The 25021-nt window shown below is 41.7% G+C and overlaps 1 protein-coding gene across 35 annotated transcripts in view; it reads left to right on the top strand.

Annotated features, from left to right (window-relative positions):
* Positions 1 to 995: 995 nt before the first annotated feature.
* LOC130928466 (receptor-type tyrosine-protein phosphatase delta) overlaps positions 996 to 25021 on the top strand; it is a 424924-nt gene continuing 400898 nt past the window's right edge. For all 35 annotated transcript variants that reach the window (XM_057855080.1, XM_057855082.1, XM_057855084.1 and 32 more), the window contains exons 1-3: positions 996 to 1122; positions 1216 to 1329; positions 1401 to 1440. The gene's annotated coding sequence lies outside the window, so the exon portion shown is untranslated. The remainder of the gene's footprint in view (positions 1123 to 1215; positions 1330 to 1400; positions 1441 to 25021) is intronic.

Below are 25021 nucleotides of genomic sequence, written 5' to 3' on the forward strand. Positions count from 1 at the left end.
GTCGGGATGACAATTGCCTTGCTTCATGGCCGCAACATTGCGTAACTAGACCTTCGAGGACATCTTCAGCGTCTTACACCTAGACTTTCGTCTGGACCTTCGAGGACAATTTTCCATCCAAGGACATCTTCCATGGCCGCAGCGTCGCATAACTGAAGTGTCTGGTCATTTTGACCGTTTTTTACATGTGCCTTTGCTTACACACGTTTACTTAGTTAGTTCCACCTACATGCTCACACATAGCCAACCAAAATCACATGGGTGTCTCCAGCTTGCTCCCCCCTCCCTTCAGGGCGGCACCCTTTCTGTGTTAGGACAAACCCCTAATCAAAAGAGCAAAGGAGGGTTTTTCCTTAGATCAATTTTGGTGACTATACAGCGTAATCTAGCATTCCTCTGTCTAGTCCCTCCTTTGCTCTCTTCGGCCAAGAAAACTGAGTGTCTTCTCTCCTTATTTTTGGGTAATTTTACGAATGTCTACCTAAGGATCTATTTTTGAACTTGACACACTGCATACTTCAAACTTCTCACCCCAAATGATTGTCAGTACTTACAGTAGATAGCGCCAAACCTTTTTCTAAAAGAGGAAAGAAAAACTGTAGTAAACAAAATTGAATATAAATTCAACAATTGCCAGATTGGAGGCCCTCTAGTGGTCAGGGGCCCTAAGCAGCTGCATAGTCTGCGTATAGGCTGGGCCGGCCCTGCCCAGGGACTACCAGTATTTAATTTCTAAAAGGAAGACTATTAGGGCTGGGAAATGGTTATTCATTTTAATCGTCCAATCCGTTGGGATATTTGTTCGTCCGCTGCCAGCCCCCCCTCACGTCAAACGGATTGGACGTCAAGCACCGTCAATGGCCACCAATGAGTTAACCGTGTCGCTCTGGCTTGCCCTCGTGCGGCCGGCGTGGGAAAGAGCAACCTGCGCTCCCTCACTCTTGCTTTCTCTCTTGGCGTACACACACATTTGTCTTTCTCTCTCTCCCTCCCAGCTCAGAAGCTGTGCGAAACTGCGCGCGCCCCGGCGTAAATCCGGCGGCTGCGTTTCCTCTGGAAAAAGCGTCTTTTGCTCTCTGCCCATCTTGATGCTCTCATCCAGACCGGTGCGATAGAGAGCAGGTACCCGTATCTTCCGTATATTGATACTTCCTTCCCCTGCTCGTCCCAGATGTTGGACTTTTGATGATGGCTAATGGAATTCTTCTCTTACAGTTGGAAAAAAAAACCCAACACATTTTTTTGGAATAAGAAACGCATTGCTGTTTTCTGACTTGGATGAAAGAGACTCCTCTGGAATTTCCTCAGGAATGAAACCCTCAAGCCCTGGTAAGTAAGCACTTTGGATTGTCTTTATTTTCAGAGATTTCAAACCTTGATTGTGCCTCTTTTCAACACAGTTACCGGGTGCTTTACCGTTCAAGCCCTCCAGCGTGTATAGTAAGTCAACACTTTTCTCTGCATCTTCTCATAAGACAAGTTGGGATGCGCGATGTTGCCTCCTCGTTGATGAACGGTTTACGCCGCGCGCCGTCGAGCTATGATTAAAGAAGGATGCAGCGACTGCATTGTTTTAATGGGGCATGCTGAGAAGTTTTCAGGCACTTACAAAGCCAGAGGGTTGTTGTTTGAACCTTCAGAAGGGCGTTAGAAGCAGAAATCGGAACGGAAAAGTTGCCGTGGACGGTAGATGTTGTGACAAGGGGGGTCGGTTAAAGCGGCACGAGCTGAACTCAACATGTGAAATTTGCAGGCAAACATTTTTTGTGATCCATACTGTTATATAACTGTGACATCAGAGAAAAAAACAAAAGGCACAATCTCGAAATCGGACGGAATTCTATTTCAAGAAACAGAATCTAATTAGTTCTGAAACTCATCGAAATTATTCAGAAAAATTGATGTGGTTGTTCCATCTCTATATCTGATGTTTGTTTTCTGTTTTTGGGTGTGGCTAAATCAGGATCCATCTTGATATGAGAGGCTCCTCCCCCGCTACTTACGCTAGGTTCATACCGCTGGTCTTAATGCACAATTTAGATTTTTGGTCATGTTTTTTGGCGTGCCCGTTCGGACTGCCTTTGTCCATTGAGCCCTGTTGAAAGACAGCATTGTGTATCTCTTCTATTTCTTCTCATTAAACTATGGTGTGCTATTTATTGTATATTAGTAGTGTAGTCCTACCGTAAATATGAAAATGATACTATTTCCTGATATTACGTGTGTTAGAGTAATGCAAACAGACGGTGCCTACGAGAACCTGTACCATATGTATGTGTTAGACTAATGCAAACAATTATATGGTGTGTGCGATGACGATATCTTTTCCCCTTCAGCCCGTTCAAGTATCACGCATGCGCACTAATTCGCAGTCCGAGATCCGAAACTGACCCCCCCGCATGCACAGAAGCATCAAAACAAATCTGACTCAACATCATTCCAGGGTGATCATATTCTGATTTCCAAAAAGAGCACACAAATAACACATAAATAATCACCGTTTAGTCTTATATTCAAACTTCTTATGGATCGGTTGCAATGGTCTCTCTAATTTTTCATGTGTCTGAGCAGACACACAAGCTCCCTGAGCAAACTGAGGACCACTGTGAGCAACATCAGATGTGTACGTTGCCTGTTCAAAACCTTGGATCATAGCAAGTTCAGGGCTTTTTAAAAGAATCAAAATACAGCAGCAATTTGCATTAGTTTACGTTTAATATGATTGATTTGGCCCTATTAAAAAGAAAAAGACAAAACCGCATTTCTTCTTTACTTTGGCTTGATGAGTGTAGTATCGTTGCCCGTTCCTTTCGTCACGATAAAGGGTTAGCATTTGCATTTCAATTCCGCTGCACGGTTTTTGACTAGCTAACTTGCAAGGCACGTATGCGCTGCATAGCGTAAGTGTGTCACATTATTGGCTGGACACCTGTTGCAACACGGGTTAGCACGCGCAGCTTAGAGGGAGCATTGTTTGATAGCATGCATGCACTTTGCGTACATGCTTCATACATATGGACAGTTTTTCCTAACTTTTGGCTGTGTAAGCAATCGAAAAATATTGCTAATTCGGACCATAGAAAGAAAACCGAGAGTTCTCAGGCTTATCCTTCCCTTCCCGCCCTCAGTTTATTAATTTTTTTAATGACCGTTGTCAAGCCCGCCTCTTCCCTAAAAACCGCGTTCAAGCTAGACGCTAACGCTAATACACAGCTACTTTGCTACCGTAGCGCCCTGTCTCTCTCGCTCTTTGCTGACGTGATTGCTGCATTAATTCCAATTTGGGGGACTTGACAGTTCAGACCGCAGCCACATTCTGGAAAAATGTGGCATCGATCGGATTTTAACCACATACGAAAGTGACCTGGATCGGATTTGAAAGGGTCCACTTTTATGCGACTTTTCACGTTCAGACTGTTAAGTTAATGCCTCACTCGAGTCGGAAAAACTAAATCGGATTTAAGACCTGTGGTAGGAACCTAGGCTTAGTCTACGGGTTTGGCTGCCATACAGTTTACAGATTTGCCATTTAATTTTATTTTTGTTTAATTGTCGAGCACTGGTGACACAGTATTTTACATGTTGATGATGTGGGTGGATTTAACGTGTGTCTGATAGATATTGGATTTTTATGGAATGAGACCATGCCGTATATGATAGTAATACAAAATCATGACTAACACCTTCAATCATTGCTAAAATATGGCGAAGCATTTTCATCCAAAAGACTTCAACTAAAGCATCTCACCACCTTTGCGTACGCGCGTCACAGTGAGTCTATATAACAGAGTCTTTGAACTGGTGCAACCACTTTAGCAGCAGAGCCGAGAACCAAAAGTGGTATTTGCCATGTGGCAAAATGGATTTTGCCATTTGGCATTTTTTTGCCATCTGGCAAAATGGATTTTGCCATGTGGCATTTTTTTGCCATGTCGAAAAATTGTTTTTGCCATGTGGCAACATAGATTCTGCCTTTATTTTTTTGCCATGTGGCAAAATGGATTTTGCCAAGTGGCATTTTTTTTTTTTGGCCATGTAGCAAAATTGATTTTGCCAAGTGGCATTTTTTTTGCCATGTGGCAAAATGGATTTTGCCAAGTGGCATTTTTTTTGCCATGTGGCAAAATGGATTTTGCCAAGTGGCATTTTTTTTTGCCATGTGGCAAAATGGATTTTGCCATGTGGCATTTTTTTTTGCCATGTGGCAACATGGATTTTGCCATGTGGCATTTTTTTTTGCCATGTGGCAACATGGATTTTGCCAAGTGGCATTTTTTTTTTTGGCCACGTGGCAAAATGGATTTTGCCATGTGGCATTTTTTTTTTGCCATGTGGCCACATGGATTTTGCCATGTGGCCACATGGATTTTGCCATGTCATTTTTTTTTGGCATGTGCCAAAATATTTTTCCATGTGTATTTTTTTTTTTTTGCCATGTGTTTTTTTTTTGCCATGTGACATTTTTTTGGTATGTGGCAAAATACATTGTGGTTTGTGGCATTTTTTGGGGAGGTATATGGCACTCCTTGGGGTATATGGCACTTTTGCAGGCCATGCACTTCCATGCAATTGACAGCTATGCACGTCCAAATTTTCCATTCCTTTAAATTGGCAGTGATATCTGGCCATCCACTTACCATTACAGAGCATTGACATTCAACGGAGACCCAAGTAAGACTATGCCATTGACGGCTGTATACTCCTACTTAACTTTGCCACATACCAAAAAAATTTGCCAAACGGCAAAAAAAAAAAAAAAATTGCCATACATGGCAAAAAAATGCCACATGGCAAAGAAAAAATGCCACATGGCAAAATCCATTTAGTTACATGGCAAAAAAATGCCACATGGAAAAATCCATTTTGCCTCGTGGCAAAAAAAATGTCACATGACACGATCCATTTTACCACATGGCAAATACCACTTTTGGTTCTTGCTGTCTCTCCACTTTAGAGTGCCTTGTTGCTGTAGGATGGAAAAACTTTTGATGACCGGGCAGTTTTAAACTTGTGTAATGGTATAAGATGCTAAACGGCGTAGCATCCGTTTTTCCAAGTCATTATAAAGTTAGTCGATTGACAGTTGAGTGGGTCGTAAGAAGCGAACACGCCCACAGTTGAACATACCTGGAACATAACCGATTTTAGTTGTCTGCAAACCTGGAGCAGTTTCCAATGAGATGATTACTTCAAAATATCGTTTCTATGACTGAAAATTGAATTACTACGCACCCCTGAGTCTGCCTAGCAACAAGCTAGTATGGAAAACGTTTCGCCAATGTGCCGAATTTGCTTTGAGAAAGACGGACAAGATCTAAGTAACACTCTGGAGAGTCACAGGACTAAAGAATGGACGGGCATGAAGGACAGGTCTTTGGTCGGACAGGTCAGGTGTTATTGATCTGAAGAACGTGCCAATACAGGTACTTTAGTAGGTCATAAAACCCCACCTTGTCTCTATAACGGCTTTATTACCCTTGGTTGTCAATCTCTGCCGAGTTGAAGGAGCAAAACCGGCCTTGTCACGAGAAAGACGTGGCTCTTTTCGTCCTTCTGGTGTGAATTTTAGTCGACGTCCAGTCCACGTGAAGTAGAAAGGCGGCAGCGAAAGAGGATTTGGATGCCGAAAACGCTGCACCTGAGACGTTTAGTTGTGCGGGAACCCTCGTAAATCAGACGCTTGTTAAGCTCTGCTACGACAATGTTTGCCTTCCGCGGGAGACGTGAACGCTATTAAGCTTGATCTATGCCGACCGCTCCCCAATTAAAACATCCTTTCTCGCATTCCGGCCAGTGCGCCGCATACGCCGCCGTATCAATTCCGTGACTGGTATGAAGGCGGCGAGGAGTAAGGCCTGTCTGCGAGCGGCTCGGTGCCTGGAACCGAACAAGAGAAATCAATTAGACCTTACTCTGTTGGCATCCCAGGGAATTCCAGTGTGGAAAAAGCTAGCAGTGAATCAGAGCGTTCTGGGGGAATAAGAGATGAAAGTCAAGTGTGTGCGCCAGCATCTGCATCTAGAACAGTCATTTTACAGTACGTCAACATCAATGCTAGCATCCAGAGACAAAAAATGGAGGGCTTCTTTACTCATTCACTCCCAGCCATTTGCAAGGCCCTTCGCTCCCGGCCGTTTTACTGGATTTTGACTGATTTTGCTAGGCCCACAGAAAATTCTGTTCTAAGGCTATCTAAACATGGAACCCACCAAAAGACAGATTACTCTTCTTTCAGTAGGAACAAAAAGTTAGTTCATCTTTTTCCATTCTTTAGAAATCAGCATTAGAAAATAGCTTAGTTTGAGCAATTTCTGATGAAAAAAAGAGAAATTGAGCTTTTTGTAAAAGCATACATTTCAAACATAACTTTGACTTTAACACAGCTATTTTTTGCTATCCCAAACATCTGAATGTTTTCCTTCTACAAAATAACATTAACAACTAGAAACTGCAATTTCTGGAGAAATTACTTCTGGTCTTTGCCATGTGGAGATACAGATCATAGCCCCGCCCAGGTTGGTTTGGGGACAGTTGAGGACAATTTCAGATCACTTCCTGTTGATTTGGGGACATTTAGAGGACACGTCCTGGTCATTTGGGGATCGTGGCCTAGTAATATCAGGTCATTTGGGGACATTTGGGGGGCGTGGCCTAGTCATTTCAAGTCATTTAGGAACATTTGGGGGCGTGGCCTAGTCATTTCAAGTCATTTGGGAACATTTAGGGTGCGTGGGCTGATCATATCAAGTCATTTGGGAACATTTAGGGGGCGTGGCCTGATCATATCAGGTCATTTGGGAACATTTAGGGGGCGTGGCCTGATCATACCAGGTCATTTGGGAACATTTGGGGGGCGTGGCCTAGTCATTTGTAGTCATTTGGGAACATTTGGGGGCGTGGCCTAGTCATTTGGGAACATTTAGAGGGCATGGCCTAGTCATTTCAAGTCATTTGGGAACATTTAGGGGGCGTGGCCTGATCATATCAAGTCATTTGGGAACATTTAGGGGGCGTGGCCTGATCATATCAGGTCATTTGGGGGCGTGTCCTATTGATAGCTGGTTATTTCCTGTTGATTTGACTTTTTTTTTTTTTTTTTTTTTTGCCATTGAAAATGAATGGGAAAAAATTTGGACATTCTTAGCCTTCAATGGCATCCAAGTACATTGGCATCAATAGGATGGAAAAACGCCAGTCAATTGCATTAAATAAAGTAAATGCCTTTGGAAATGAATGGGAAATTTGGAGGGTCAATAGCTGCACCCTCCATAAGCGTCAATGGAATGTGGGACGTTTGGGGGGCACGTCCTATTGAACACGGCAAAGCGAACGCTACTCACCGAGCAACACAGACTCAACAACATCATCCGCTACACTGGTGATCCTGATTGTTCTGCTCTGTTGTCCAACGTGTGGCATCCCGGACGTCCTCCCGATTGTTCTGCTCGGTCATCCGCCGCCTGGCGTCCTGGGCGTCCTCCTGGACGTCCGTTCGGTCGTCTTCCACCGGCGCCCCAGCCGTGCGGCACTTGGGGAGCTTGTGTGGGGCATGTTGTGTTCCTGGGGGGGGGGACTTGTTTGGCTGTGCGCGTTTCCGGCTGGGTTGTTCTCAACATTTTTCTCACGCTTCTAGCTTCTTCCGACTTCCGTTTCCTGACATATGACTTCTTACCAAATGCGTTACTGCCCTCCAGTGGCCAGTTTTATTGCTTTAAAATGCATTTTGACCATTGTGCTTTGGCGCAAAGTTGCATCAGAACCTAGAGATGTCTCTTGTGAAAAAAAAACGTAAAAGGCGTAAAAATGCATTTTTGGGACATTGAAACAATTAAATTATAGAACGTATTTATAGGTTTTGGGAGCAAATGAGTTAATGACGCCGAACTTTTTCCCCGACACGGACTGACAGAAAATGTAAAGACCGATTGTGGAGGGACAGTAGAGAAAAATGGAATATCTGTTTTTTTAAGACTTAGAACATTGCGATCTCTTCTTAATCCTGTGTGTACAGTGATCTGAAATGGAGCACACATGTAAACACCCCGCCATCTCCGGAGTTTCAACGCTCGGCATCATGGGAGAATAACAATGAGGGATTGCGGATAACGGGGGATCAGTCTCCTTCGCGACGCTCGGGACGCACCGGGCCGGTCTTTATCTAAGACCCTGGCTTCCGGAGATCACTTCTGCTAGTTTGGAGATGACAAGCCAACAGCAGTGAGGAGGAGCTACTTTACTTCTCCAAACAGCCTCCCTCCCTTCTGTTCTTCTTACACAGCAGGCCTTGTGATCTCACGTGTACATTTTCGCAGCACTTGGCCCTCTTCATGTTCCAACAAGGGGCAGGCTGAGATCTGTCAGGTCCTTTGAGCACGCCACGCAAGGGCTCCCTTGAAATGGCTTCGTTTTGTCGTCTTCCCGTTACGCTACCGAGTGAAAGTGCTCCTCACCAAATTCTACAGGCGTTGCTCAAGCTTTTATCCCCGAGTATTGCTCCCATTTCTTCCCATATGTCAATATCACGGATGGAGAATGCTAAATTGTCAAGAAAAACGCTAATAATCCAGTTTTTCTATAACATGGCGCAAAGTGAATATGTAAAAAAAAAAAAAAAATACTGTTAAAATATACCCTAAAGCGGGAATGTCAAACATTTTTGTCACAGGCCACGTAGTACGGTCGTACCTCGACTTATGAACGGCTCAACAAAAGTAATTTTTTAAGGTTACGATATGCCTCAACGGGAAAAAATTACGTTACGAAACTTACGATAAAAAATTTCAGTATACACGTTTTACTAAATAGTGTCAATTTGTCATGCCACATCAAGCTAGAGATATTTAACATAAATATACTTTGTTCGGAAAACTTGGATGCAAAGGTTTTCGAGTTTTCTTCGCTTAGCTCCTGGAGAAGAATTGAGCAGTGGTTAATTTGTGCCAGATCCTGCCAGAACAAGAGCCGGCACCTCTTGATTTTGGCCTCCCTGTGTTCCGGGACTTATTTGGGCAGATCCGGCACCTCTCGTGCATAGGAAATAATAATAATAATTAGGGGTGTCAAACGATTAAAATTTTTAATCGAGTTAATTACAGCTTGAAAACTAATTAATCGCAATTCAAACCATCTATAAAATATGCCATATTTTTCTGTAAATTATTGTTGGAATGGAAAGATAAGACACAAGATGGATATATACATTCAACATACGGTACATAAGTACTGTATTTCTCTATTATAACAATAAATCAACAAGATGGCATTACCATTATTAACATTCTGTTAAAGCGATCCATGGATAGAAAGTCTTGTAGTTCTTAAAAGATAAATGTTAGTACAAGTTATAGAAATTTAATATTAAAACCCCTCTTCATGTTTTCGTTTTAATAAAATTTGTCAAATTTTCAATCAAAAAATAAACTAGTAGCCCGCCATTGTTGTCAATAATTACTTACACAATGCTCATGGGTGCTGAAGCCTATAAAATCAGTCGCACCCAAGTGCCAGCAGAGGGCGGCAAAACTCCGAAAAACAAGTACACCTTTCACTGTGCTGTCATTTTAATCTGTTTGAGCGGGGCATTTGTGCGTTAATTGCGTCAAATATTTTAACGGGATTAATTTAAAAAATTAATTACCGCTGGTTAACGTGATAATTTTGACAGCCCTAATAATAATATAAAACCATTTAAAAAAAAAAAGAATTGTAATAGCCCCGGATGGGGGAAAGAATGAGAGAAGTAGTTGATGGCTTTCTCCACTTTATTTGGCAACAATAAGAAAACAATAAAATAACAGCGGACTGCTGCCAAATTTGGCCGCTAACTTTTGCTTTTCGCCAGTCTCCCCCGCGCTTCCTACTTACCTCACAGGGACCGTGCATAGTTACGGACATTACAGTATAAAATCATAAAATACATAAATTCATTTACAGAACAAATCATAAGAATTGCATGTTGTTTATAGAAATTTAACGTCATTTGAAAGAGTCGGAGATTTGTTGATGCACTGAAAAGCTGGACCAACAAATCACGCCCCTTGGGAAAAAAAAAAAACACGGAAATTTGCAGCATCTGGGGAGTAAGGTATTTCAAAAAATGGTATTTCAATATGCCAAATAGACAGTTGTTTTTACTGACTTTTTTCAAAATGAAGGAAGATAGTTCAAAACGAGTCAGAAAAGCAACAACCGGCGATGAGGGCAGCTGCAACGATCATGCTAACGGGCAGGACTGGGTGCAGCAGGAGGCTAGTCAGGTTCACGGACAGCCAGCCAAGTCGGGGCAGGAGGCTGCTACCGTGGCAGCAACTGGTCAGGTTCGGCGCCACCTGGAGGGGGGCAGGTTACAGTGCCAGCAGTCAGCCAGGTGGACCACCAACAGCTGGAGCAACAGGCCAGTACTCTTATGGGAAATTCGGGTTTGGGCTGCACAATTTGTAAGGCGATGGGAAATTTGGGGCCAGAGAAGACTGGGAGGATGAAACTCACAAAAGAATGGGTTTGTGTTATTTATTGTAATCTCTGATTTTGTTAGACTGTACGTTACTGTAAGTCCCACCTGTGGTTATGTGGGCAATTGCCCGTGCTATGCAGAGTATAGCCTAAATAATTATACATTGTTGTCATAACATTTATACCATTATCTGAAATTGAGGCTTGTAAGTCCCACTGCATGGCAAGTGGGCATTTGCGTGTTGTTTTCAGTACCATTTTCTGCGTATGTTGCAGGACCTGTGCCCGTCTCGTCATCCCTGCGCTGTCATATGTACTTTGCGTTCCGGCACCTTATGATTTACAAATTAAGGACTGACCTTGAGCAAATTTTGACGCAATTTCTTCATTTATATAAATAGTTCTAAACAGTGTTTTTGGCAGCCTTTTACATTTCGTCTTAGTCTTTTGTATTGTCATATTTTAGTCATCTCAAAATGTTCTGTCCTTATCTAGTTTTTTTTTTTTCCAATGAAAAGTCAAGACTGATTTCGTCTTGTTTTAGTCGACGTTTTCTAAGTTTTTGTCTGTAAAATAATAAAAAAAAAAAAAAAACTCCAGGAATAAGTCAGCGAGTCTATGCTATCACGAAAGTGAATTCTATGCTAACGCTATGAGTTACATTTAGTGTGGAGTAATAACTCAGCACAGACCTTTGAAGGCTAAAGCAACATTGCATATCCTCTTTGGCCAAGATAAGAGAACAAATCTTACCGTGTGTGTGTCTGTGCAAGCCTGGAGACTGTAGAGTACACAACACATCACATGAGATTTCAACCAGACACTACTACGATGCAAGCTAACTACACATACAATGTCACACATAGTGAACATGTGATGGAAACTATTGCGCATTTTTGTCTCGTTCTCGTCTCGTCAGATGAAAACTGGGATGAATCCTATGTTTTAGTCTCCCAAAACACATTTTTAGCTCGTTATCATCTCATCGTCATCATAAACAAATTGTTCCTTGATGAAATATTTTCGTTAAAGCCATCGTTCACTAGAACACTGGTCGTAAAGTAGTGTAGACGCCACAAGAGGGTGCTGACAATGTCCTTAAATGTGCCCAAGTGGTCAAAGTTTAAGAAAAAAAAGATGTTTGATGGGTTAAATCTGTTTTAACTTATTGGCTGTCAATGACGGCAATACACATCTGACTAGTTATGAACTCCTTTAGAGTTTAATTTAGTCTGTAAAAGATTAGACGTCTAACATTGTCAATGGTACCCCCAAAAATCCAATCTCCCCCAAGTAATGCTGTTAAAAGAGGACTCCCCAAGATAATGTTGACAAAATACCCAAATAAACTGACAAGAGATGGAAAGAAGACAAATGGGCGGCTGCGTTCCTGTAGAAATAACCCGGATCGATGCTCAAATTAAATTTGACGCAAAGAGCCTTTAGTCAAAGTGCAATTCACGTCTTTTAGTTTCCATTTGGCTCTGCGGGAGACGGACAGACGACCAAAAAAGCTAGCGCTGGGAACATCTCCGGGGAAGGGGAACACCTTCCTTTCTCTCCTAATGTGGCTCCCCTCTTTGATTGGCTAATACGGTTAGTGGCGCGCGTCCCTTATTGGATCATATCAAAGGTCAGAGGAGTCCCGCAGACGAATCAATCTCGCCGTCTGAGGAAGCGCGGAATAGAGCGCCGAAGCATCCATCTCGTCGGAATGAAAGTGGGCGAGGGGGGCGACAGTGGGCGAGGAAGGTGAGATTGAGCTGTTGACTTGGGGGATGTGATATCCTTGGAGTCTTGCTGTTATTTCTTGCAAGTCTGGGCAAGATCCAGCTTATTAAGGTGGCACCAGGCGGACATTATCTGTTAATTCTCCCTGAATTGGAGCCCAAAACCCCATCAAACTTTTAAGGGCAAAAGTTGGACAAAGTATTTGCTATGTTTCCAACTCAACGCATAGAGCTTAATTGGTTCTAAAGGTTGTCTGAGGTATGCTGTGTTTCTCTCCAATATTGTACGGTTCTACAATACAGTGGTATGAAAAAGTATCCGAAACTTTTGGAATTTCTCACATTTCTGCATTTTGTCAAAATCACACAGATGAAAAGAAAACTGTGATTTCTGTAAGTCTTTAGCAGACACGCTAGGGTTCTTTTTAGGGTTGTTCCGATCATGTTTTTTTGCTCCCGATCGTTTTAGTTTGAGTATCTGCCGATCCCGATATTTCCCGATCCGATTGCTTCTTTTTTTGCTCCCGATTCAATTCCAATCACTCCCGATAATTTTCCCCGATCATATCCATTTTGGCAATGCATTAAGAAAAAAATGAATAAAACTCAGACGAATATATACATTCAACATACAGTACATAAGTACTGTATTTGTTTATTATGACAATAAATCCTCAAGATGATATTTACATTATTAACATTCTTTCTGTGAGAGGGATCCACGGATAGAAAGACTTGTAATTCTTAAAGGATAAATGTGACTTTGTATATTATGACTAAATATTGCCATCTAGTGTATTTATTGAGCTTTCAGTAAATGATACTGTAGCCATTTAACTTCTGCCCGAATGCATGATGGGAAGTGCAACCCTGACTGTGCAAAGTGGTACCAATTGATATATCTTCTCTGCTTTGGGAAATAACATAGGGTGTTAAGAAAAAAGATCAATTACTACCGTTCTTCCCCACATTGCTTCCCACGATATTTCTAATCGTAGGGAGAGGGATTGTAAGGTTTTAGCCAATTAAAAAAAGGCTCCAAAGGCTGCCAAAATTCACTTTACTCATTTTCTGCTTCCTGTTAGCTCTATATATAGGTAAAACAGCGCCATTACAGATTGAACGCGACAATGCGTGAGTGGGTCGTGCAGCGCATGCGTTAATTGCGTTAAATATTTTAACGTGATTAATTAAAAAAAAAAAAAATTGACGGGATAAATTTGATAACCCTACCATAAGCCTAAACTAAAGACTCTGGATGAGTGTAACATATTATATCTGTAACGTTAAATACAATTAGAAATGGATTTAATTTAAAAAAATATATATATATATATATATATTAAAAAAAGGCATGTCAGATATTTTTTTAATAGATTCCGATACTTTGAAAATGACATGATCGGACGATCGATCGGGACATCTCTAGTTCTTTAAAAAAAATTTTTTTTTTACCTCTGAGTATTTTGCGCTGAACTCTTGCTGTCGTCTTTTGTGGACGGCCTGTACTTGGGAGAGAAGCAACAGTGCCAAACTCTCTCCATTTGTAAACAACTTCTCCGACTGTCGATTGAAGAGCATCCAGACTTTTAGAGATGGTGTTGTATCCTTTCCCAGCTTTATACAAATCAACAATCCTTGAGCGCAGGTCCTCAGACAGCTCGTTTGACCGAGCCGTGATGCACATCAGACAATGCTTCTCATCAAGACATTTCTTACCAGGTGTGTGTTTTATAGTGGTCAGCTTTACACCCAAAATGAAAGCCCGCCCGTCTCATCAGACCATAGGACATGGTTCCAGTAATCCATGTGCTTTGTTGACATGTCTTCAGCAAACTGTTTTCGGGCCTTCTTGTGTACCGTCTTCAGAAGAGGCTTCCTCCTGGGGTGACAGCCGTGCACACCAATTTGATGTCGAGTGCGGCGTATGGTCTGAGCACTAACAGGCTGACCCCCCACCTCTTCAATTTCTGCAGCAATGCTGACAGCACTCCTGTAATGAGTCACGTGACATTTTGGAGGAAAAAATGACAAGCAGTACTCAATTTGGACATTGAGGGATGTAGTTTCTAAGGGTTGAACTCACTTTTGTTGCCAGGGGTTTAGAGATTAATGGCTATATTTTGAGGGCAAAATAAATGAACTCTATTATATAAGCTGCACACAGACTACTTTTCATTGTACCAAAGTGTCATTTTGTCACTGTTAAAGAAATAAAGATATACTTGAATATCTGCAGAAATGCGAGGGGTGTACTCACTTTTGTGATACACTGTATTAATCCTTTAAAGTCATTAGAGGTACCTCGACATACGATCCTTTTGAAATCCGACTTAAAATTTAACACGTCATTTGTCTCGACATATGACGACATGTTCGAAATACGACAGCGTCGCAATTAATAATTAATTAAAAGGGCTGCGAAAAGCAACACTGCCGCATGGGGACCGAATTTGCCTCGCGGAAGAATCACGAAATTCTATAAAACTTGGCAAAGGCGTCATTAAGGGCCAGTACCGGACGACCAATATTTACCGGTGACTAAATCAAGCGCACAGTCGTTAAATACGGTCCCTCTGAGCGCGCAATTAGTTCAATTAGCGTCGACCCCTCAGGTCAACCGGCGTTTGAATAAAAGCTACCGGCATATTTATTCCATTAAGATGATAAGTCACTGTTTTAACAACTCACCGGTGGCCTCCCCTGCAGTTGCAAAGGTTTAGCGTGAGCTAATGTTTGCTCAGGCGATGAGATCCGGTGGCAAAAAGCGCCAGCGAGCGGGAGAGCGTCTCCTCTCGCGGACGATGAGCTCACACTCGAGTCGAAGATGATCAAAAGGTTTTTCGACTTGAACATCCGTTCGCCCGCTCTAGGCGGCCGCGCTAATTGCAGACAGTCAGTGAAACATATCTGGCGTGGCGAGAACGAGAAGTGAGGGGGGAGACGGAGAAAAGCCTGCAGTGGGAGTCAAAGCCGCCTTAGGCCTGAGCCAAAGTGTTTTAAATGGATTACACCAGTGTGTCATTGCGATTACACACTGCTCGTAGGGACCACCAAGACATGAATTGAAGTTTATAGCGTTACGGTGCATTTTTTTGTCTTCGTTTTTCTCCCGCCATCAAACGCGCTAATCTTCAATAAATAAAAGAAAACAGGATTTAATCTATCCTGTAAAAACGGTAGTTCATTGAATTAAATTCACCTGATAGACGTCGATTCGTGGGGGTAGTGTTGTTTTTTCGTCTTTGTTGGTCTTAGTCATAGTTTAGTCATTTCAAAATGCGTTTGTCTTCATTTTAGTTGACAATTACTGAAAATGTTTCATCTGTAAACTTGAGCATCGACAAACAAACACATGATTATAGAGCACAAGGACATCACCATCTTCATGAATACACACTTAGCAGGAAAACAGAGCGTGACAGAGTGTTGTTTCCAATTAAACTCACCTGGATGCCACAAATTGTATATAAAACTTTAAGTTACACTAACCACGTTAAATGCTAATGCTAACGCTACAAGTTACATTTAGTGTTTGTTGATCACTCAGCACAGACCTTTAAAGGATGAAGGAACATAGAGCCAAGATAAAACAAAACTTACCCTGTGTTTCTAAAACAAGCTAGTCTGGAGCCTCAGTGATGTGTGTGGGCAGCACCTCACATGACCGGCACGACCAAACACTGCTACAATGCAGGCTAACTACACATACGATTAGAAAATGTCACAGATTGTGAATTTATGACAGAAATGATGGTACATTTTCATCTTGACAAAAACTGGCATTCGTCTCGTTATGTTTTAGTGTCCCGATACGAGTTTTTTCAGCAGGGCCGAAAACGAAAAGTGGTATATGGTATGTGGCAAAATGTGGCGTTTTTATTTTGCGTTTGCCATGTGGCATTTTTTTTGCCATATGGCATTTTTTTTTTTTTTTTTGCCTTGTGTCAAAATGTATTTTGACGTGGCATTTTTCGGTATGTGGCAAAATGGATTTTGTTTTGTGGCATTTTTTTTTTTTGCATGTGGCAGTTTTTTGGGTATATGGCATTTTTGCAGGCCATGCACTTTCATGCCATTGAAGGCTATGCAGGCCCACATTTTGCCACATGGCAGAAAAATACCACATGGCAAAAAAAAATGCCACATGGCAAAATCCATTTGGCACATGGCAAAAAAATGCCACATGGAAAAAAAATGCCCCATGGGAAAAAATATCACATGGCAAAATCTATTTTGCAACATGGCAAAAAAAATGCCACATGTCAAAAAAGGTTCCATGGCAAAAAAATGCCACATGGCAAAATCCATTTTGCCACAGGCAAAAAAATGCCACATGGCAAATTCCATTTGGCACATGGCAAAAAAATGCCACATGGAAAAAAAATGCCCCATGGGAAAAAATATCACATGGCAAAATCTATTTTACAACATGGCAAAAAAATGCCACATGGCAAAATCCATTTTGCCACATGGCAAATAAATGCCACATGGCAAAATCCATTTTGCAACATTGCAAAAAAAAATAGCACATGTCAAAAAAAATGCCCCATGGCAAAAAAATGCCACATGTAAAAAAAAGTCCCATGGCAAAAAAATGCCACATGTAAAAAAAATGTCCCATGGCAAAAAAATGCCACATGGCAAATTCCATTTTACCGCATGGGAAAAAAAAAATACCACATGGCAAAATCCATTTTGGCACATGGCAAAAAAAAAAATGTCACATGGCAAAAAAAAAATGCCCCATGGAAAAAAATATCACATGGCAAAATCCATTTTGCAACATGGCAAAATCCAATTTGCCACATGGCAAATAAATTCCACATGGCAAAATCCATTTTGCTACATGGCAAAAAAAATGCCACAGGGCAAATACCACTTTTGGTTCTCGCTACTTTTTTTGCTCGTCATCGTCACGAAAAAATTGTTCTAGGACTAAATATTTTCATTATCGTCATCGTTGACAATAACAACGCTGCGTAAAACACTTGATGTGAGTTGTCCAATCAATTTTAAATGAGAAGCTCATTTTTAGAGCAACTTCGGTTCATGAGTTAAGATAATACATTTTTCAAACATTGAGGTTGTCGAAGAATAGACACCTGGAAAGTTATCTTTTTCACCGTATTGACTGACATTCCCGAGCATCATTTGACAGCGAATCACCCTATTCTTTCTCAGCTAACGTCTGATGAGTAGAATACGTGTTGATAAAAAGCTAGCGAGCCCAGGTGCGTTAAAAAACTATTTCCGCATGAACGGGAGGATCGTACAAATATGCCCCGAGCGTCTCCCGGAGAGCCAGCTGGGTCTTAACGGCTTTCCGAGTCGGGGTATCTGCCAACGCCGCGCTAATCGCAGCACTTGCGCCAATGAGAATATGATCTTAACACAATGGGCATTGTGAGCGCGCCGCAAATTAGCCTTAGCCGGCGGGCGGCGAGGGGACAATGTATTTGCGCTCCCCTCCCGCCTCGGGCCGCTATTAATCTTCCAGACCGAAAGAAATGAATTCATGCACAGAGGGATTGGTAGAGCCGCAGATATGGATTACATTGTCTAACGTTTGAATTGGACTCTGAATGTAATTCCGGTAGAGTGAGATTAAATTCATCTGATGACAATATCCCCATTGCTCATGTCACAACCACCCAAAGGAATTTGGTTCAAAATCAGATGAAAAAGTGGATCGTCGTGCCTTTCGGTCATTATGTACTCTTAAGTGCAATGTTTTTGCTCACTCTATGTGGGGAAATTCTTTTCACATTTTCCTATGAGGATATTTGCTGCAATGTTAACTCATTTCTTACCGTTGACGGCAAAGATGTGACTGCAGCTACACAAAGAACCCGTGGAGGATGCTGGTATTTCAATGTGGGGAAACTCATTGTGTCTGCGTGTGAGCAATGTTCCCATGTGTCTGAGCAGACACACAAGCTGTGGACAACTGTGAGCAACATCAGATGTGTACGCTGTGGCAACACCCCAGTATGACGCCTGTTCAAAACCTTGCATCATAGCGAGTTACACTGCTAATTAAAAGAATAAAATTATCGCAGCAATTTTCATCAGTTTTAGTATAATGGATTTTGCACACTTAAAATGAAAGAAAACGATCTCATTGCTCGTGTACTATGCCCACCCAGGTATTTCACCTTTATATATTGTACACATACTACACTACTGTATATACAATCATGGTGTAATAATCCGCCAATGGCAGCGTCGCCCTATCAAACACACCAAAAACAGCATCGTGTTGCCACAGGGCCGGCCCAGCCTATACACAGACTATGCAGCTGCTTAGGGCCCCTGACCACGAGGGGGCCCCCAATTTGGCAATTGTTTAATATATATTCTGTTTTGTTTACTACAGTTTGCTTTATTTGATTTTTGTGAGTTTTGATACTTGATTACAAGCTTAAAAAAATAAAAGTTCTTCCTTCTTTCTTTCCTATTTTGGAACAAGGTTTGGCGCTATCTACTGTAAGTACTGACAATCATTTGGGGTGACAAGTTTGAAGTATGCAGTGCAACAAAATCTGATTAATATACAAAATATGGACGTATGGCTCGGATTGCATGTATGGGTTTCACAGTACACTGTGAAGAAATGGTGGGCCAAAAATATGGGCCCCTTTGCATTATTTTGCTTTGGTCCCCCAAATGGCCTGGGCCGGCCCTGTGTTGCCGTATCGAACGCACCAATAGGAGTGTCGTGCTGACGCATCACTCCGGCGCCAACAGTTGTCCTAGTGATGCTACACAACGTTTGTGTTGAATTTTTTTTTTTTGTGCGCAGCCGAGTATGTGCGAGCAGTGCACTATTGCGCATGCATGCAGCTTAGAGTGCTTTGTGGGGGCTGCTCAGTACGGAAAGGAACTAGAGTGCCAAAGTCAAGTTTCCAAATACAAGCAGTTACAAAAAAAAAACAAAACACTAGAAACAAGCTTGATTTTTTTTTTTTTTGCTATTTGTTTTTAACACAGCAAGTGTCGCCAGGATGATTATGAAAGTCAACTCAGAACGCGAATGATAATTGAAAAATGCCTCACGTGGATTTTAATCTGATTGGAGCATAGGTGTCAGCATCGTGGTCTGGGGGCCAGATCCGGACGGCGAAAGTCAAAATAGTTGGCGACTCATAACAGTGGTGAAGCAGTTCTTTCAATGAGGGGAAGCTCAAAGTGTTGCCGCCTGTGAGTGCTTTGTGACGGTGGAGCGGCTGCTCATTAGGGAAAGAAACTAGAGTGCTAGAAGTCAAGTCTCTAAATACAAACAGCTACATTAAAAGATATACACCAGAAATAGAAGCTCAATTTTTCGCTAGTAGTTTTAGAAGCAGAGTGTCCCGGCCAACCGAGCCCCGCCCACAGCCCATAGACCCCCAGAAACGCATGGCATCCAGTGGGCATGATAAACCCAGCTTTTGGCCAGTTACTCGTCTCGTTTTGCTGTAGTGGAACAATGTACTGTAAACTCAGATGCACAACGTCCACACAGTTTAAAGGACTGTGAACCTGCGCGAAAGAATGAAAAGCAAGATAAGAAGCTAATTCTGAACAAAAGTTGAGCGCATTGTAGCGCATATTTAGTCAATGACATGTACACACAACAGTATATATTCCATCACTTAATTTTAGGGGAAGCTGAGCTTCCCTTGCAGTCTTAGAGCAATCGCCTCTACAATATAAATATGACAATTTCCTGTATTATTGTTTTTACTGGGCTAAAACTTCTAAAGTATTGATTCTTCTTCTCCTTATTAGTACAACTTTGACAACTTCAAAGCCGAAAATACGTAAGGTTCCGCAATCTGCGCTTCCCAACGCGTCGGAGAAACGTGTGAATCTTTCGCCGCATAATCACGCCGCGCCGTTTCTGCACCCGTCCCTCCGAAACGGCTCATTTAGCTCCGGCGCGCGAAATACGGCGGGCGTCGTGTCGTAAGGGGTGGAAAGTAACATCCGGCGTTTGAGTGTGGAGGAGCTTGCTGTTTATCCCACCGGGCAAATGAATTTTTCATCAACCGGCCCCGAGAGCTTCATAAACGTCGAGCGAGAACGACGGGACGAGAGAGCGGCCGTTTCCGAGGATGCCGACGCACCTGGCGAGCGGCTCGTTCGCGGCTGACCTCGCCTTCCATTTAGCCTTATTTTATGATTACCATAAAACCTGGCTAGTCTTTAAAAAAAAAAAAAATGGCACTATGCAAGGTTTCCACTTCCATTAGTGGCCTGTTTTTACTGGAAGGGGCCAAGCGGATCCCCTGGGTCGAGCCCAAATGCTTTCCACGTCATACCCAGTACTTCTGCAATCTGTGCTAAATTGTTGTCGGAATGGGTATTCATGGCAGCACTGGAGAGATGATCTAAGTTGTTTCCTCACACAGAGGGCATCCTTGGGAGACGAGAGCGTGCTTTGTCAACCAAAGAAGTCAGTCAATCTTTAACCCTAGAACTACCAAGGATTAATCAGTTGATATAAATCACTTTCGTAACCAGAGAAGGATCATTTGACCCTAATCAGCATATCTTTTGTGAGCACTATGGTCCTCATTAGTCATTCCCATTCACACTCGCAAAACCACAGGGTTGGATTGCTCCACTTAACGTCTTGGGTGTATGCAGGGCAGGGCTGCCTTGGCTTTGTTGGACAGTGGACCGCTCAGGCAGGCAATCGGGCGGACAACCTTTTTACATATTCCAAAACTGCAGTTTGCCTAGTATGTACTGTATACTGAAGCTTGTGTTTGCTAGGACTAGTGCTGCAACGATGAATCGATTAACTCGAGTATTCGGTGAGAAAAAAAAAATATTAGAATTAAGTTTTGTTGCTTCGAATATTCGTTAAATTCATGTAATGGTTTATTTTGAAAGTGTTTACATTTAGTTTTATTGATTAGGGTGGATACACTGCCCTTTGGTCTGCCTCATTTCACATGGCTGAATCCACTTGCTCCCTGTTAAGACCAAAGTAAGTTTTTGTTTGTTTTTTTAAAATTTATTTGTAGTTTGGTTTATAGGTTTATATACCGTATCGGCACGAATATGAAACAGCCATGATTATAAGACGACCCCCTCTTTTTCAAGACTCAAGTTTGAAAAAAAGACTTTTTGAACACTAAATTTTTATACAGAAAATAATTACAGTACATCCAAAACAAATGATTATAACAATATATTTGAGAGAAAAAGCATGTTATTTTGACCCATTCAAATCTTAATATCTGAACATTGAAATATGTAAACTAAACATTCGTAAATGAATGGCTTCTGGTTTTTGAAATGTAAATAAACCAATCTATTGTGTTAAGCTAGCGGACTTTTGCTATTTAAGTTAGCTAATTGTTTTGTTGTACATACTGTAGCTCATTTATTTATTTTGATACCGTTTGAGGCTCAGCTCAGGTATTTTAATTTTTCACGTTCCTTATCCGATTACTGAATTATTCGAGCTAACTATTTAATCGATTAATCGACGACTAAAATAAGCAATAGCTGCAGCCCTAGCTGTGACAAATCAGCTGTTTGAGCTGCTGTGGAAAGTTCTTTGGTCGTTGTGTGCTGCAACATAATAAACTGTGAACCTCGACAACTGAATGTTGGTCTTGTCAAGACAAAGTAAAGGTGTTTGATAAGGATTTGTCCGAGATGTTCTAACACTTGATTTTCTAAAATGAAGACAGTCTGGTTTAGCTACAGTGCTGGATGCTAGTCGTAGTTTCATGTCACATGGCCCTCTCATCATTTTTACACTAACCCATGAGTTAACAAGTCTGGATTTGCAAATATTCAAGATGCTAATTGCAGCTATCCAGAGTGAAACCCCCCATTCACACCTAGGCTGCTTGACTGCTTGTTTGAGTGTTCGATTGTTTGACACAACCAAGTAGTCAGTTTGGTATCGGGGTCTTTTGACGCCTTTCTGGTATTTCTTTATTGCCCCCCCCCCCCCCCCCCCAAAAAAAAACGGTAGTTCGTGTTAAAGGGCAGATGAAGAGTTTTTCGGACGAATTTGAACTTTGGTTCGTCAAAACAGCGATGTCATTTCTAGTGCATAAATGCAAGAAGAATTAGCGTTTTATACGTTTTTTAGTACTCTGTCAATACTGCCTTCCCAAACCTGGAAGTGTGACGTCATTCACAGAAGGCAACAGAACTTTAGGACAGGACTTTATCCATAGCTGCACCTGCGATAGTGATAAAGTAGCCGTTCAGGATCGCTTTTTCGTGATGTTAAAGATGACGAGGTCTCCCAGGAAAGATTATTGACAATTATTCCTTACGTGTTTGCACCTGAAGCGTCAGATGACGACTATTTACTCAGCACAGCAGATGGTGGCAATGACGCCGATTGGCAGCGCGACACTTCACGAAAGGAAGAGTGTTAAGCCTATGTCTAGCATTCGGGATTTTTCTCTAAACCTTTCTTTCCCAGCAGTGCTGAGAACGAAAATTGGTATTTGATATGTGGCAAAATGGATTTTGCCATGTGGTATTTTTCTTGGCACGTGGCAAAATGGATTTTGCCATGTGGCATTTTTTTGCCATATAGGAATGACTGTAATGGTAAGTGTATCGTAAAAAACACAGCTACCCATGTTTTTCTGCCATTTAAAATGTATAGAAAATTTGGACGTGCATGGCCTGCTAAAATGCCATATACCCCCAAAAAAGACATACAAAAAAGAAAATTAATAAAATAAAGCCACATTCCAAAATCCATTTTGCCAAATACCCCAAAAAAGGCCAAATGGCAAAATAAAGCCACATGACAAAAACAAATGCCACATGGCAAAATCCATTTTGCCACACGGGAAATAAATGCCACATGGCGAAATCTATTCTGCCACATGGAAAAAAAATGCCTCATGGCAAAATCAATTTCGCCACATGGCAAAATCCATTTTGCGCCACATGGCAAAAACAATGCCACATGACAAAATCCATTTTGCCACATGGGAAAAAAATGCCACATGGCAAAAAAAAAATTCCACATGGCAAAATCCATTTTGCCACATGGCAAAAAAAAAAATCCACATGACAAAATCCATTTTGCCACATGGCAAAAAAATGCCACATGGCAAAAATATGCCACATGGCAAAAACAATGCCACATGACAAAATCCATTTTGCCAAATGGGGAAAAAAATGCCACATGGCAAAATCCATTTTGCCACGTGGCAAAAAAAATGCCACATGGGAAAAACCATTTTTCCACGTAGCAAAAAAATGCCACATGGCAAAAAAAATGCCACATGGCAAAATCCATTTTGTGCCACATGGCAAAAAAAAAAAAAAAAAAACAAACAAACAAAAAAAAAAAACCACATGGCAAAAAATGCCACATGGCAAAATCCATTTTTTCCACATGGCAAATACCACTTTTGGTTCTCGCTCTCTCCTTTCCCCAGTCATTCTATGATCATCAGTCATAATAATAATAATCATCCAAAAAAAAAAAAAAAAAACTAAATTGTTGACCTCAATTAATGATTCCAAGCTAAAAATGAGAGACATTTCGAATAATATAATTCTTATGGCTAGGTTGAAACAAAAGCGGTTGCGCGTTGTCTGTAAACGGGGGTCTCCAGGGTAAAACGGACAAATTAAAAATAATTCGGGGGCTTAATGCGCCAGGAATATGCTATGGCAGCATATACTGTAGACATATTGTTCCATCAAATACAACAGTTCTTTTTGGCTTAAAATACAGCATTCTATTTTAAAGAGGGGGGCAAAAGCAGTTACTATGGCAGTAACTCAAAAACGACGCGGTCAATTCAAACATTTTTTATGCTTTAATCTGAGTTTTGAGACCGCAAATGATGCATTCAATACAATTTACCCAGTAAAAGTCTCAAGAATTGAACAGCCATTTAAACCTAATGGATGAGTTCTCCATAGCGTCCTGTTAAAAATTGAGATTCTCACTATATTTCTGGAGTGTTTCCATTGTAAGTTGTTCATTCCATCTGAAATGACTTGTTCCATATCCCCCTTATGTGCAACCCTTAAATGAATCAACAGAACACTTTTGATTATAATAAATAGCAACCTCAGCTTTGTTTTCCGGTATTTTCATCATTTGTTATTGTCAAGGCTATGCAATTTGAGCATAGTCGATTATGTGAAACTCTCCATGTGCCACATGGGAGAGGAAGGTCTTTCCGAGACAGAAAACTTTTCTCATTGTTGGGGATTTAAGACTGTTTGTTTGGAGGAAGAGTTTAAGAGTGGCGCAAATATACTGTAAGCAGGGCCGACGGAATAAATTGCTGGCGATTGGCAAGCGTCCTGATTAGCTGCTAGCGCGCAACTGCCTTCCAGTAAGATTAGAATGTAAAACGGAGTCCCGCGGGAGCTCTCAATGCGAGGTTGCGGAGAGGTGTCATAATATATGCGGGATGGGGGGGATAAATCTATTAGGAGCATTATGACAAGCGATCAATGTTACTGCTTTATTCCCAGTGACGCTCTGAAACGAATACACTCATTAGCGTTAATGCCACCCTGATATCAATTGAAAGGCCATGACGCTCACTCACTCAATATAGATGGAGGAATAAGAAGTATATGGGGTTTGGGAGGGGGGGGGTGACTATTTCATCAATTACCACTTTGACATTCTGGCTATGTCATAGGCGGGAATTGTACTCGCAGGAGCCGACAATAATTGCACTGCAGCGCGACAACAAATGAGAGCAAGCAACTGCCACCCTCTCCACATTAGAAAATAAAAACTTGCTTGGCTCCCATGACAAATAGTCTGAGGCTGCACCTTCCGACTGGGGGGGGGGGGGAAGCAACGGGACAAGATTCCGCTGCCGGTT

This window comes from Corythoichthys intestinalis, chromosome 13 (assembly GCF_030265065.1).
Source record: "Corythoichthys intestinalis isolate RoL2023-P3 chromosome 13, ASM3026506v1, whole genome shotgun sequence".
Taxonomy (NCBI): domain Eukaryota; kingdom Metazoa; phylum Chordata; class Actinopteri; order Syngnathiformes; family Syngnathidae; genus Corythoichthys; species Corythoichthys intestinalis.